The sequence below is a fragment of the Dromiciops gliroides genome, chromosome 4 (assembly GCF_019393635.1).
Source record: "Dromiciops gliroides isolate mDroGli1 chromosome 4, mDroGli1.pri, whole genome shotgun sequence".
Classification (NCBI taxonomy): domain Eukaryota; kingdom Metazoa; phylum Chordata; class Mammalia; order Microbiotheria; family Microbiotheriidae; genus Dromiciops; species Dromiciops gliroides.
Window position 1 is genome coordinate 37406313 of NC_057864.1, and position 15467 is coordinate 37421779.

The 15467-nt window shown below is 37.2% G+C and overlaps 1 pseudogene; it reads left to right on the top strand.

The window, feature by feature from the left end:
* The first annotated feature begins 8245 nt into the window (after window positions 1-8245).
* On the top strand, window positions 8246-11003 carry LOC122754572 (annotated as a pseudogene).
* The last annotated feature ends 4464 nt before the right edge of the window (window positions 11004-15467 follow it).

Genomic DNA, 15467 nt, shown 5'->3' on the forward strand with positions numbered 1-15467 from the left:
GTACTGCCTTCATCCCTTCTACATTCCAGAAAAAAAAATGGATAAGGTAAAGCTCCATCTTCCCATCATAACCTCTCTTTAACTCTTGGCCTTTCCAATGTCTTTAATGGTCTCCCTTCTTCTGCCTTATTTCCATTCTCTTTTCCTCCACAGTCCTTCTCAGCCTTTGCTGACACTCCCTAACACCAGACTGAGGGGCTCTCACCTTATGTCTTACAGCATTTTATCAGTACCTGTGCTTTTTAAAAATTTTTTATCTCATCCATTCAGATCATAATGATTTGTAGACACATCTTTCACCTCTATAAGCTCCTTGAGAGCACTGTCTGGCCTTGAACATAAGAGGTAGGTACTCAATTCACTTTTTCAGGATTAATTGATTTAAACAATAGACAAACAACTAGGTAAGATTGAATATATAATGTAATGAGCAGTGCAGAGAAAATATTTCAAGAAATTTGAGAAAGGGAGAGATTACATTTAACTGGAGAAATCCTGAAGAAAAATGACAGAATCATCCATTCTGAGAGTTGGAAGGGACCCCAGTTCCCATCTTTATAAAGCCATAACCAAAAGGAACCCCTAAATAATGTCTCCCTAATCAATGGCTCCATCCTATAAGGGGAAACTCCTTTTTTTGCAGGCAATGGGGGTTAAGTGACTTGCCCAGGGTCACACAGCTAGGAAGTGTCAAGTGTCTGAGGCCAGATTTGAACTCAGTAACTCCTGAATCCAGGGCTGGTGCTTTAACCACTGTGCCATCTAGCTGCCCCGCAGGGGAAACTTCTAAGGAGGAGGAAGCCACCACCTTTCAAAGTACCTGTTCTACTTCGGAACAGCTCTAATTGTTAGGAAGCTTTTTCCTGATATCGAACCTACATTGACCTCTTTATCATCGTTCCCATTGTTTTGGATTCTTTCCCCTTGTGCCAAGCAAAACAAATTGGATCCCATGTGAGCTGAACCTAGATATATTTCTATGGGGAAAGATGAGGAGACAGTATACTCTAAGCACGGAAGGTGGTCTATGGAGGATCATAGATCGAAATTTGGAAAGTCATCAAGGTCTACCTTCCTCTCTGAGAGCAGTGGATGTCTGTCTTTTTTATTATAGTTGTATACCACTGCTCATTGTTGTTTGTCCTTTGTTTTTGAAGAGGACTAATGACATCACACAGTGAAGTCTTGACTTGGTCATGAATTGGATTTCAGTGAGGCTGAGTTACACAAAGTCATCAGCCTCTCTCTCTCTTCCAGAGTCAACAGAGTCCAGTGGCAAGACAAAAGTCAGGATGAATGGCAATGGCCTGGGATACAGTGAATGACCTTGGTGTCTTCCGTGTCTGATCAAGCTCTAAGCATTCCACAGCACCTGCTTCAGCCTTCTTCATGGTTTCATCCGCCCACAATGGAAGTCCTCACATGCTTAGGACAGACATCCTCCTAACTCACTGACAGGTTTGAAGCCTGTTGGTTACCCTCAACCTGGTTTAGCTCTTCTGCCAAGATGGTTTTACCAGGCTATGGTCACTGCATGCTACAGCTTCTTGGAGCCACAGGGGAGAGTGCTTAGCAAAGTGTTAGGCATGTAATAAGCACTTACTAAATGGTTTATCTATCAAATCACTAATAATTAGGGAACTGCTAAAGGTTTTGAGGAGAGCAACCTGGGAAGACCTCCCTCTTAGAAAGTTTGCTTTGACAGGTCATGAAAGCTTCATTCAAAAAGGGAGAGACTAAAGGCAGAGAAACCAGTTAGGACGTTATCACAAATGTCCAGGTTGGAGGCATTGAGGAGCTGAACTAGGATGGCTACTACAAATATAAAGACTCCCACATAAGAAATAATTGTTCTTCTTCACTTTTTTACAATCACAATATTGGACAGCCATTCCACTTGATTGGCCTCCTAATCTTTCTGAGTCTATTTTCAGAAAAAGAAACTTTGCAAAGTATACAATAGGCCCCAGTACCCACCACAAATGCTACTTTAACAGGAAGAGGCAAGAAGCATTAGTATTGCTTAGGTATTCTTCCTTTGAGATCAGGGGAAATATGACAAGCACGACTCCCATTATTGCTATCACATATTGCATTTGGCAATGATAGAGCAGAACTGGGAGTGTAGATCCTTAGGTATTTTCACTTCATACATCTGGCATTGATATTAGTTACTGCCTTGAAGATCCACAGTTCCATTTTTCCTGCTTGCTGCTTCCTCACATGGATGATGCTAACCATGGAAAAGGGGTGTTTGATGTTACAAATTATAGAGCTTCTCTGTCCCTCATTCCCACTTTTACTATGCAATTATTTGTTTGGTTTTACTGAGCAAATGAAATTTCAAGGACGTTTCAAGGAAAATAAATAAGAAGAAGAAGAGAAGGAAGAATGGAGCCCCCAAAGCTCTTGTGTTTGTATTCAGGACCAGCCCTGAATCATGCATATGTATGAATCAACAAAATCAGGTTAGCTAAGAAATTGGAAACTACCCTCTGCAAGAACATTTGTCTTGCTCTAGAGATCTTTGTTACGGATTTGAAGAACTAATAAAAAAACCACCAGCATGACTGGAACAGATGTTTTTTATGGACTTGGCTTGTTAACAGTTTCTTTAGCTTCTCCTAAGGACTTAAGCAGATCCCTCCCTTGTCCAGAATACCTGAAATCTTGTTAGCATTGTCCGGAATGCACACTAACAAACAGCTCCAAGAATGCCATAGAGCAAAACAGGGAGAAAGGGGGTTTCTGCCAAGTGAAATGGATTCCAAAAGCAGTGACCAATAATAATAATGAGAGCTAATGTTTGCATGGTGCTTTGGGTGGGTGGGCAGGAGGCAAAATGCTCTGTATATGTATTATCTCATTTGATTCTCATACAATCCCTATGATGTAGGTGCTCTTATCATCCCTGTTTTATGGAGAAGGGAATCAAGGTTCATATAGGTAAAATGCTCAGTGTCTGACATGATAAGCATTAAACCCAGGTGTTCCTGAATCCAAGACCAGTGTACTCTCCTTTATTCCATACGGCCAATAATAATGGATGTTTACATGGTACTAAAAAGTTTGCAAAGCACTTTATGTATCTTATCTCATTTGAGCACCCCAACAGCCTTGGGGGTTAGGAACTATGGATCAATCAATGAACAAACCTTAATTAAGTGCCTAATGCTTGCTAGGCACTGCATTAAACACTTTTAATATCAACACTAAACTAAGACTAAACTGCTCTCAAGGAGTTTACCCTTTACTTCAGGTGTTATTTTCCCTATTTCCCTGGTGAGAAAACATTCTCTGAGTATTTAAGTGATATGTTTAGAGTCACACAGCTAGCAGGCATCAGAGTCAGGATCTGAACTGGGGTCTTACTGAATCTAAATCCATCATGCTACCTAGGTAGGACAGACATTAAAGAGTGATAGGCATAGAAGCTACAAAACAGTACGTATTCTTTGACCCAACATACCACTACTAGGTTTGTATCCTAAAGAGATAAAAGAAAAAGAGAAAGGACCTGTATGTACAAAAATATTTATAGCAGCTCTTTTTGTGGTGGCAAAGAATTAGAAATTGAGGGAATGCCCATCAGTTAGGGAATGGCTGAACAAGTAGTGGTCTATGATTGTGATATAATACTATTGTGCTGTAAGACATAACAAAAGGGGTGGTTTCAGAAAAACCTGGGAAGACTTACATGAGCTGATGTAAAGTTAAATGAGCAGAACCAGGAGAACACTATACACAGTGATAGCAATATTGTAATGGAAAGCAACTGTGAAAGATTTAGCTACTCTGATCAATACAATGATCCATGACAATTTCAAAGAATTCATGATAAAATGCTATCCTCCTGAAAAAGGCACGATGAACTCTGAGCACAGATTGAAGCATATTTTCTTTTACTTTCTCTATTATTTTTTTTGCTTTTTTGAAACAGGACAAATGTGGTAATGTTTTGCATGACTTCATATGTATAATGTGTATTATATTTCTTACCTTCTCAATGTATGGGTGAGGGGATGGAAGAAGGCAGAGAATTCAGAACTGAAAATAATTTTTTTAATTTAAAACATTACAAAAAGCAAATTAACTCATTTCTGTACCATTTGGAAAGAAGAGAATGGATACCATCCTGCCACTTTATACCTCAGACAAGCCATTCATTGTCACTGGGTCTCATTTTCCTTATCTATAAAATGAGATGGTTGGGCTAGATGAGCTCCAAGATCCCTCTCAACTCTAAGTCAATGATCCTGTGCTCTTTGTACAGAGATCGTGTGGGGGGGTTTCCTTTGTTTTGGGGGGGGGTGGTGAGGCAATTGGGTTTAAGTGACTTGCCCTGGGTCACACAGCTAGTAAGTGTCAAGTGTCTGAGGCTATATTTGAACTCAGGTTTTGTACACAGATTGTCACCAGTACTGGTAAAACCATGACAGGTGACAGATACTAAAAACTCTTCCTCCAAGGTTCACCCTCACATTTTGCTGAGACACACTTATCTAAGAGTTTCTATGCAATGTTTAAATACATCTTGTTGTTTGTCCTCCATTCACAAAGAGGACTGTGACAGATGTCATGACTTGGAATGAACTGGATTTAAGTGAGGGAGGGCTGTGCAAAGTCACCAGCCTCACTTTCTCCTCCAGAACCATCTGGTGGTGCAGTTTAAATATGGCCTCAGACACTTGATACTTACTAGCTGTGTGACCCTAGGCAAGTCACTTAACCCTCATTGCCCTGCAAAAAAAAAAGGTAGAACCAGTAGAAACAAGAGAAAGTAATAGAGCCCAATTAGAAAAAGCATGGTGCAGCATTAGGAAAAGTCAATAATTAATCATATTAAAAACAAAAAACACATGATTATATCAAAGATCCAGGAAAAAAAGCATTTAAGAAAATACAACACTCATTTATGCTAAAAGAAAAACTATAAATGACAGTTGTAGATAGATCTTTTTAAATATAAAAAGTACACATCTTTTAAAAAGCAATAATCATATCTAATGATATGCCTAGAAGCTTCCCAAGAAATATAGGAATAAAGGATGTTCACTCTCTCTAGTATTAATTGATATCAGTTTGGAAATGCTAGCAGCAATAAGAAAAGAGAATGAAACTAAAGATTCAAAGAAAGAAAGAAAAATCTTATCTATTGAGGACATGATGGTTTACTTAGCAAATTCTAAGGCATGAGCAAAGTTATTAAGTGAAATGATTGATTCATAGCTTCAAGAAGGTAATGGCTATAAAAAATAAACCCACAAAAATCAACAGCATTTCTATATAGTAATAACAATAGAAGGAAATTCCATTCAAAACAATTACAAAACGCATAAAATATTCTGAAATCTGGTGCAACTACAAAATGTTCCTTAAATAAACAGTAACTTAAATATCTAAAGGTTTGTACAGTGCTCAAGGCTGAGACATGCCAGTATAATAAAAATGACAATACTACCAAAGTTAATTTATAGCTTTTATGCTATAACAGTAAAACTATCAAAGGAATACATTACACAATTGGATAAAATGATAACATAATTCATTTGGAAGACCTAGAATATCACGATAAATAATGGAAAAGGTAGATGGGGAAGAGCACTTTCAGACTCCAAACTATATCGTAAAGCCTCAGCCATCTCAACCACTTGGTGTGGCTTAAAAAAAGAGAGAAGTAAAGCAATGGAACAGACAAAACAACATAGAAACAGAAACAATGGAATTCAATAATCCAGTGTTCAATAAACTTGAACACATAAATTACTTCGAAAAGAGTTCCCTATTTGATAAGAACTTCTAAGAAAATGGGAAATAAGTCTGGTAGAAATTAAGCTTAGATGAAAATCTTATATAATATTCCATGATAAATTCAAACATAACTTGAATTTTAAAGATGATTCCATAAAAAATAGAAGAGAAGCAGATTGTATACTTCTCACAGCCACATGCAGGGAATGTATTCTTAACCAAATAAGGAAAAGAGAACAGATAACATTGATTACATGAAACTAAAAAAGCTTGTGCTCACAAAAATTAGTGTATCTAGGACAAGAAAGGAAGCAGTTAGATGGGGGAGAGGAAATGCATCAAATATCTCAATTAAGAGTTTGGTATGCAGTGTATGTAGATGAGGGGGTGGGGGAGGGAGTAGACAACTAACAGGTATAAAAAAGATAATAAGTCATTCCCCAATAGGATAAGTGGTCAAAGGATATAAACAAAAAGTTCTTAAAAGATTTCAAAGTACTAACAGTCATATAGAAAAAAATGTTCCAAGTCACTAATAATAAGAGAAAAACAAATCAAAATTATCTTGAAGTTTTACCTCTCACCCAGAAAATTAAAAAGATGGCAAAGTATGTAAACAGTCAATATTGGAGTTTGTGGGAAGATAGGGTAACTGATGCATTGTTGGTGAAGCTGTGAATCAGTACAACCATATTGGAAATAATTGTGTGCTTATACAAATAAAGTGATTAAAATAAAGTGACCCATATATTCTCCTACCACTCATACTACAAGAAGGTAACTGATGAGAAGAAAGTACCCATCTACACCAAAATATTTTATCACCAATTTTGTGGCAGCAAAGAATGAGAAACAAAATAAATGTCATTAATTGGGGATTTAATATATGCAATTAGGGAAACAATATATGAAATAACAAACATTTATTTGGTTTTGATTTGGGGGGGGGGCAATGAGGGTTAAGTGACTTGCCCAGGGTCACACAGCTAGTAAATGTCAAGTGTCTGAGGTTGGATTTGAACTCAGGTCCTCCTGAATCCAGGGCTGGTGCTTTATCCACTGCACCACCTAGCTGCCCCACAAACATTTAAATGGAAAGATCCACAATACAACCAAAAATGAAGATTGTAAAATTACAAAGAATAAACATATCCCTCTAGCCTACTTTTTTTTGCAGAAATGGAAAATCCATGATTTTAGACTTTTAAATATAGTTACAGGTTTAATGATTTTTTCTTCATCTTTTCCTTTTAAAAATATCCTTTGTTTGGGCAGCTAAGTGGCACAGTGTATAATGCACCAGCCCTGGATTCAGGAGGAGCTGAGTTCACATCTGGCCTCAGACACTTGACATTTACCAGCTGTGTGACCCTGGGCAAGTCACTTAACCCTCATTGCCATATATATATACACACACACACACACCTATATATACATATATGTGTATATATAGGTGTGTGTATGTATATGGATGTGTGTATATATGTATGCATGTATATATGCATACACATATATATTCATACAAACATATATACGCGTATACATACATATGTATGTATGTGTATATATACATATATATATTTGAAAAGGTACTTGATGAATTTGAATCAACAATCCTAGAAGTACTTCATTGTAGATTATAGAAAATACATCATATCTGAATCATTATTAATGATAGCTGAAAGATTGTGGAAAACAGGAGAGATTCTACAAACTTTGATAAAATCAATTTTTGCTTTTTTTAAGTAAGATTATGGAGTCTTCAAATTATTAGCCACTGATCTTTGCTTCAATTCCTGGCAAAATTATGGAACATGTAATTAAAAGATGATTAGTGAGCATCTATGAAAAGGAGCAATGACCACAATGAAGATAGATTGTAAAGGGTTGAGGGGAGAGGGAGAAGGAGAAGGAGAGAAAATGGAGGTAATAGATGTAGATAACTTTTGTTTCTATGAGCTTTGTAGATAACATTTTTCTAAATGCTTTTAAATATGAGAGAGACTTGGGCATATTTCAAGACAGTAGGGAAGGAACCAATAGATCAGAAGAGACAAGATTTAAGAGATAAAGGGGATGATTGAGGTTTCAGTTTAATAGAGAAGATGGAAGGAGATAGAATCAAGCAAAAATGTAGAGGGCCTGGATTTGACGGTGAATGCCTCATTGTCAGAGGTGAGGAAAGGAGGCAAGAGTGGAGATAATGTTAAAAAGAATGAGCTAGGTGGCACAGTGGATAAAGCACCGGCCCTGGATTCAGGACAACCTGAGTTCAAATCTGGCCTCAGACACTTACTAGATGTGTGAGCCTGAGCAAGTCACTTAACCCTCATTGCCCCACCCCCCCCAAAAAAAAAGAATGAGAGAAGAGGGAGATCTTGTCAAATGGTTGCAATTTTCTCTAGAAAGTTAGAGGAATATCCTCAGTGAAAGGTAGGGGTGATAGAGAGGTATAGTGGAAGAAAAACATTTGAAAAATCTCTTAACCTTTCTAATGAAAAATATAGAGAGATATAGACCAGAAAATGTTTAATTAGATGGATTCAGACTTGGTTTAATGGATCCAAAAGACCAAAAGAATGGTCAAATATTAATATTTTTCACTATCATCAACAAACATTTATTAAGTTCTTACTATGTTTCAGTAATTGTGTTAAGTACCTTGGAAATAGGTTTCCTATGGCACGCCTTAGGGATTTATTTGTGCTTGACCCTGTGCTATTCAACATTTCTATGACTGGTTTAACAAAACATTTAGATGACATTAAATGACCCTCAACTTCATCTACAAAACATTGATATTATTTGTACTACCTGCCTCACAGTGTTCTTTTGAGGATCAGATGGGATAGTGGGTATAAGTAACAAAATCACAAAATCAAAAATTGGAAATAACCTCTTCTACCTTCTAGTAGAAATTAAGCTGCCTGAGGGCAGGAACTGTGTCATATTTTCCTTTATACTTTTTTAATCCCTAGCACCTGACACAATGTCTTAAACTTGTTTAATAAATGCCTTAAATGTTTAATAAGCATTTATTGGATTGAATGAAATCTTTTTTACAAAATATTAAGAGCCAGATGTCTGTCTTGTCTGGAGTTTTTATTGAGTTTAAGTTGAAAGAAAAGTCAAAACCATATATGTGTGTGTGTGTGTGTGTGTGTGTATACACACATGTGTATAACATATATATATATATGTTGACTTATGAAGTTATTTTTCTCGGCAACATTACTTGTCTTCTCCATGTCTTATACACAGTTTCTTCTCTTTACATTCCAATACTGAAACAAATCTTTTCCTTATTTCTTCCATACATAGTTCCTCTCTCTGATGTTGCCTCGATTGAACTTGTGATGTTGACAAAATTGCACAATTCATTTCTAGTGAAGGCTGAACCTTGAACAGTTACTGAAGATCTGAGCAGAAACAACTTTACATGATTCTCTATTTGACAACACCAGCATCCCATCTCTTCTGAATAATAATTTCACCAATGCAAACTTCCCCTTCCTTTTTATCTGTTGGCAAGGCAAAAATGTAGTGTTACTCCAATCTGGCTGTTTATCTAATATGTACTCAATTTATGTCCAGATTCAATCTTTCTTAATTCATATTTACCCATTTCATTTGATCTTTGACCATTGATCCCACTTTGGCACAAAAGTCTTCTCTGAACAGAATCACCCCATGCTTTGGCACTTATTCACTGGCTGCTGCCTAAAAAGTTTCCTTGTTGTTGGCCCTATATGTTTCTGTGTTTCACTGTGGATTTGTGGATGATAAGTTATGATTAGCTCATTTGAGAAAGAACAAATGAAATATTACTAACCAAACCCAATAGAAAGAAAAAGAGAAGTTCCTTTTAAAATAACTATAGAATATACAAAGTACTTGATAGTCTATCTACCTTGATACACACAACAACCATATGAAAACAACTACTAAATGCTATTTATAGAAATAAATACAGCCTCGAATAATTGAAGAATTATTAATTCCTCATGGGTAAACTGAGTCAGTAAAATAAAAATGACAATGCTACCAAGATTAATTAGCTTCAGTACCATATTATTTCCAAAGGATTGCCTTACAGAACTAGAAAAAAAAGATGAAAGCAATCCAGAGGGAAAAATAGGTCAAGAATGTCAAGGGAAATAATAGAGAAAAGTGGGCAGTAAGGGGGAACTAGTACCAGATGTCAAACTAGACTACAAAATAATAAGCATCAAAATAACTTGGTATTGGTTAAAAAATAGAATGATCAATCAGTAGAACATATTAGATACATAACATACATAAGCAAGTGGACTTAATAGATTTAATCTTCAACAAACCCAAAGATTACAGCTACTGAGGTTAGTACTCATTATTTGACAAAAACTGCTGGGAAAACCAACCAATGGTTTGACAAAAATTTGGTCTAAATCAACACCTTACATCACAAACAAATAAAAGTCCAAATGAATACATGAGCTAGTCATGAATGATAACATTATAAATAAAGTATTACAGTTTTTGGTCTGGGACTCTGAGGTGATAGCAGCTCCTTGTACTAGTTGGCAAGTCAGCTAGGAGTCGAACCTAGAATTTTCTGATCTTCTTTGCAAAATGAGTTGGCTAATATCCAAGAATCTCCAGAGGAAGATGAAGATTATTTTGGAGAAGACTCTTCAAGAGACAAAGGGGATTTCAGCTCACTAAGTTCTCTGCCAAGCAGCCTCCAGCCCCAGGCATATAAGAATGATATGGAAACCATCAGAGGTATCAGGAACATAATTAGAAAACTCTCGTACCATCTCTATAAAACAGTTGAATTGACTTGTCAAAGCAAGCAAGGTTCTGAGAATCAGCGGAATTACCATGAGGCACTATTTGAGCTGTGGATCAAGTGGTATAGGAGCCAGTCTGAAAATGGGGATGGTAATATACAGCTCCTGGAAGCCCTGACTATGCACATGTGCCAGAGCATTGCCATGAAATTAGAGTCTGCCTTCATGGACCTCATGTCTAAAGTCCAATGTCTGCCCAAACACCGTACAAGATGGCCTCCAACAGGCCTATTATTACATGCAAGAGCCTCTTATCACCTTCTTTTAAACAATACGTTTGAATATCTAGACAAATATAATCTGATCCAGAGCCAGTTTAAACTGAAACAAGCTCAGAAAAGTATAGAAAAATGGTTTTGTTTCTTGGAAGATTGTATTTCCTCCTGCTCCTTCTGCTTCCCAGGTGATGATACTCCCTAAGGAAAAAAAAATCTTGAATTATGATATCAAATCAGATTGATACTTCCAGATTTCTGGCAAGCACGGTCTTGTGCTAGTTTATAGTTAATAACTATACTTTTTATACTTTTTAGATTATACAAATAAAGTTGCATTGAAAATAATAAATAAAGGTAGAATTTCTCTTTGGATTTATGGATAGGGAAGAGTTCATGACTAAACAAAGAATAGAGAGAATCACAGGAAATAAAAGAGGCAATTTTCTTTACATAAAATTTAAAGGATTTGCACACAAATAAATGCAACTAAGATTACAGAGGAAGCAATTAATTGGAGAAAATTCTTTGCAGCAAGTTTCTCAGCTGAAAGTCTCATTTCCAAGATATAAGGAACTGATTCAAATGTATAAGAATAAGAGCTGTTCCTTAATTGATAAATGATAATAGGATATGAATAGGTAGTTCTCAAGAGAAGAAATGCAAGCTATCGATAACCACATTGGGGTGGGGGGAACTCTACTAATAATCAGAAAAATTAAAATTAAAACAATTCTGAGCTTCCATGTCACATCAGATTGGTAAAGTTAAAAGAAAAGGCAAATGATACATTTTGGAGGAGCTTCACGAAAACAGGCACACTAATGCACTATTGTTGGAGCTGTGAATTGGTACTGTCATTCTGGAAAACAATTTGGAATTATGCTTCAATTTTTGTTAAATTGTATGTATCTTTGACCCAGAAATATCACCACTATACCTATGCCTCAAAAAGATTTTAAAAGATGAATAGGAGGTTTTATATATATACACATAGACATGCCACTATTTCCAGTAGCTCTTTTTGTTGTAGCAAAGCATTTGAAACTAAAAGAGTTCCTATCAATTAAGAAGTGACTGAACAAATTATGGTATGTTAATGTAATGGAATACTATTTTGCTATAAGAAATTATACAAGAAAAGGGTACAGGGGAACCTGAGAAGACCTTATGAAACTGATGGAAATGGAAGTGAGCAGAACCAGGAGAAGAATTTATTCTCTAACATTAACGTTGTCAGGATAAACAACCTTGGAAGACTTAAAAACTCAGATTGAATTCAATATCACTTGTGATTTCAGAGGCCGTATGATGAGAAGTGCTACCTACTCCCTAGGGGTAGGCAGAGGTGCAAAATGAGAAACACATTTTTGGACATGGCCAATATGAGCATTTGTTTTGACCATGGGGTTTTTGGTTGTTGTTGTTGTTACAGGGAGTTTATTTTCTTTTTTTTCTTTGTGAAGGGAGAAAAAACATGAATCCTTGATAATTTTAAAAATTAACTTCAAAGAACTCCAAGGACAAACAAAGGCCTCTATTAGCTGGATCAAATCTCTCAAAAGGTCTTCTTTATCACTGAAGTCACTAAAGATGGTCAGTAGAGCACAGAAGATGGGGAATCATGAGTTTGAATCAGAAATCCTGATTCTGAGTCTCAAGGCCCAGCTCTGTGTACTTTTGGGCAAATCACTTCATTTTTCTAGACCATGACTTCATTTCTAGAAAATGAGAGGGATGAATTAGACAAGGGTAATAACTCACAAGTATATCATGCATTCATTTTTGTAAAGATTCCCAAAACCCTTATACATATTATCTCATTGGAGCTTCACAACAATTCTGTGAGATGCCATAGGCATTGTTATCTCCATCTCACAGATGAGGAACCTGAGTCTCAGAGAGTTTAAGTTATTTCCCCAGGGTCACAAATATGGGAAGTCCCCAAGGAAAGATTCAAACTTAGGTCCTATTGACTCCAAGTCAAAGGTCTGCTCACTAAACAGATGATTGCTTAAGCTGTAGAATCATATGAGCACTAAGAGGACTTGGAATGGCAGCCTGCTATAGTGGAGAAAAACATTGAAAATGAAACATATGATCATGGGTGGTGGCGATCCCTTTCCATTTTGTGCAACCCACAAACTTATTCCAAATAACAAGTATGCCTTTATCAAAGACACAAATATTCATTGCTTATGTGGCTCTGCTATCTCATCTATTCGACTATTTTCTCCAATGACATAAATGGCAACCCACCCATACCTGATGATCCTGCATGACTCTTGCCCATGCCCTCCATTAGTTCACTACAGGGAGTCCATTCAGTGTGCCAGAGGTCTCACTTTCTCTTGAAATCATATGGATAACAGTGGAAACTCAGTCTTGCCCACCTGTCATACCTAGCCCTTGACCCTGTCTTCTCTTCTTAGCCTACATTTCCCTCATAAGCAGTACGTTTTTTTTTCTCAACATGATTATGAAATCCTTTAACTGTAGTGTTTTCCCTGTCTTCAGACTCAAAGCAGTTGAAAAATTTTCACTGTAGGGGACTCTAAGTATAGGAATGTCCTATACCAACACAGAAATTATGTCTTAGTAGATAAATCCTAAGGCAAGGGATTCTTAACCTTGGGGGTGGGAATTCACTGACCCCTTTGGTAGTTTGGCGAAGCCTCAGAATAATGTGTTCAAATACATAGGATTACAAAGGAAATCAACGAAAATAAAATAGTTTTTTTTTTCATTTTTAAAAGATCTCATACCCCAGGATAAGAATTCATATCTAGAGAACTGCACATGGATATTAAATGGCTTGCTCTGAGTGACATAGTTAATAAATATAAAAGGCAGGATTAGAATGTAGGTCTTCTGCCTCCAAGTCCAGTACTTTATCCCTTACACCACATGTCCTGAATTAAAATGGACTCCCAATGCAAGAGAAAGACAGACAGAGACAAAAAGAGACAGACAGAGACAGAGAGATAGAGACAGAGAGCTGGATATTTCCACAGGGCAATTTAAAATCCCCTGTGCTGACTGTAATCTGATTGTTCCTTCCTTCTCCCTCCATTGGTCATCATTGCCAGCAATGAATCAACATACAATCATGCCTAGCTAAGGAATAACACCCAGCTGATACCACTGGGCTCTCAAAGGTAACCAAACAAATGGATATTGAAATACACAGAGGCAGCTATAATTTACATTCGTACCCTCCTACATTTGTGGTGTGATTATTCATGGGCTCCAGATTTTATGCAATAAAAGTCTTTGATGCACTTCCCTACCTTCATTGTTCATATTAACATTTCATCGACTTCATTCTCAACCTTCATAATTGATTCCTTTCTCTTTATGTGTCCCAGTGATTTGGTGGGTGAGTGCCTGTTGAGTTAGCCTAGATGGGAGTTAACTTAAAAGAAGCAATGCCTAGCACTCAGATATGTTCATAGAAAGCTGGGCTGGAAGCCACAAGTGGGTGGTCTGACAAATTTCATACCCCGCCCAAGAGTGCCTGGAATTCACATCATCCCCCTCTCAGTTTCCTTCAAAGCACAGCTCAGGTGGCTCTCCTGGCTTGGTTCCTTCGTTGATCTCTCCCAGTTGGGAGCTGCTCTCTCCTCCTTTTAATTACTTGATATTCATTTTATGCACTTTGCATTTGCTTCTCTGTATTTCCATTGGATTCTCTCCAACACTCCTCCCCCCACAAGAAGAATGTAGGATCTTCAAGGTCAGGAACTGCTATCTTTTTTGGCATTTGTGTCCCTAGTCCTTAGCCCAATGCCTTACACCAAATAGGAATTTAATAAATGTTTGTTGTTGTTTTTAAGGATAATGATAGCTAACATGTACAGGGTGTCCCAGTGGCACTAAGACATGTTGGAAACCCTGAATATGTCATGGAGGTTCAAAACGCAGCAAGACCTAGTGATAGAGAGCTGATCTTAGAATGAGGGAAAATGGGTTCAAGCACCACCTTGGACAGAGACCCTGAACAAGTCACTTAAACACACAGTGCCCTGGGTCAACTTTCTAAGATTTTCCTTTTAAAAAAAATTATAAACATTTTAATTTAAAGTGTTGAGTTCCAAATTTTGTCCCTCCTTGCCTCCCTCCACCCCCTCCACTGTCTCCCTGAGACAGTGAGCAATCAGACATAGGTCTAAGATTTTCAGCTGCAAAGCCTGAAGCGAGAGTCTCCTTCCTGTGCCGTCCTTATATCAGTAAAATCACAAGTCCCATCTGAGAAAAGAAAAAACTTCCCCTTTTCTCTCCAGAACTCTTAGCCCTAGGCCCACTGTGCTTAGGTGATGGTGGTGAAGATGATGATGTTTGATGATGAAGAAATTAATATTTATATAAAGCTTTAAGGTTTGCATGAAACACTAGCCCCAGCTATGCTTCACTTCATTCCCACCCATGTTCTCACCAACCTCTTCTCCTCTAGAACATAAACCATGCCCATGAGAACTTAACCCTTTCAACACTAGAATACCCTATCCTAGTGGCCTACTGTCCTGGTTGGTGGTTGCCTCATTCCCAATTAAATTATCTCTCCCCTGGTTACTGCATCTGTTGTTTCTCTATTAGAATGTAAGCTCGTTGAGGGCAGGGACTGCTTCGCATTTATCTTAGTAGTCTCAGTGCTTCACACAGAGTAAGC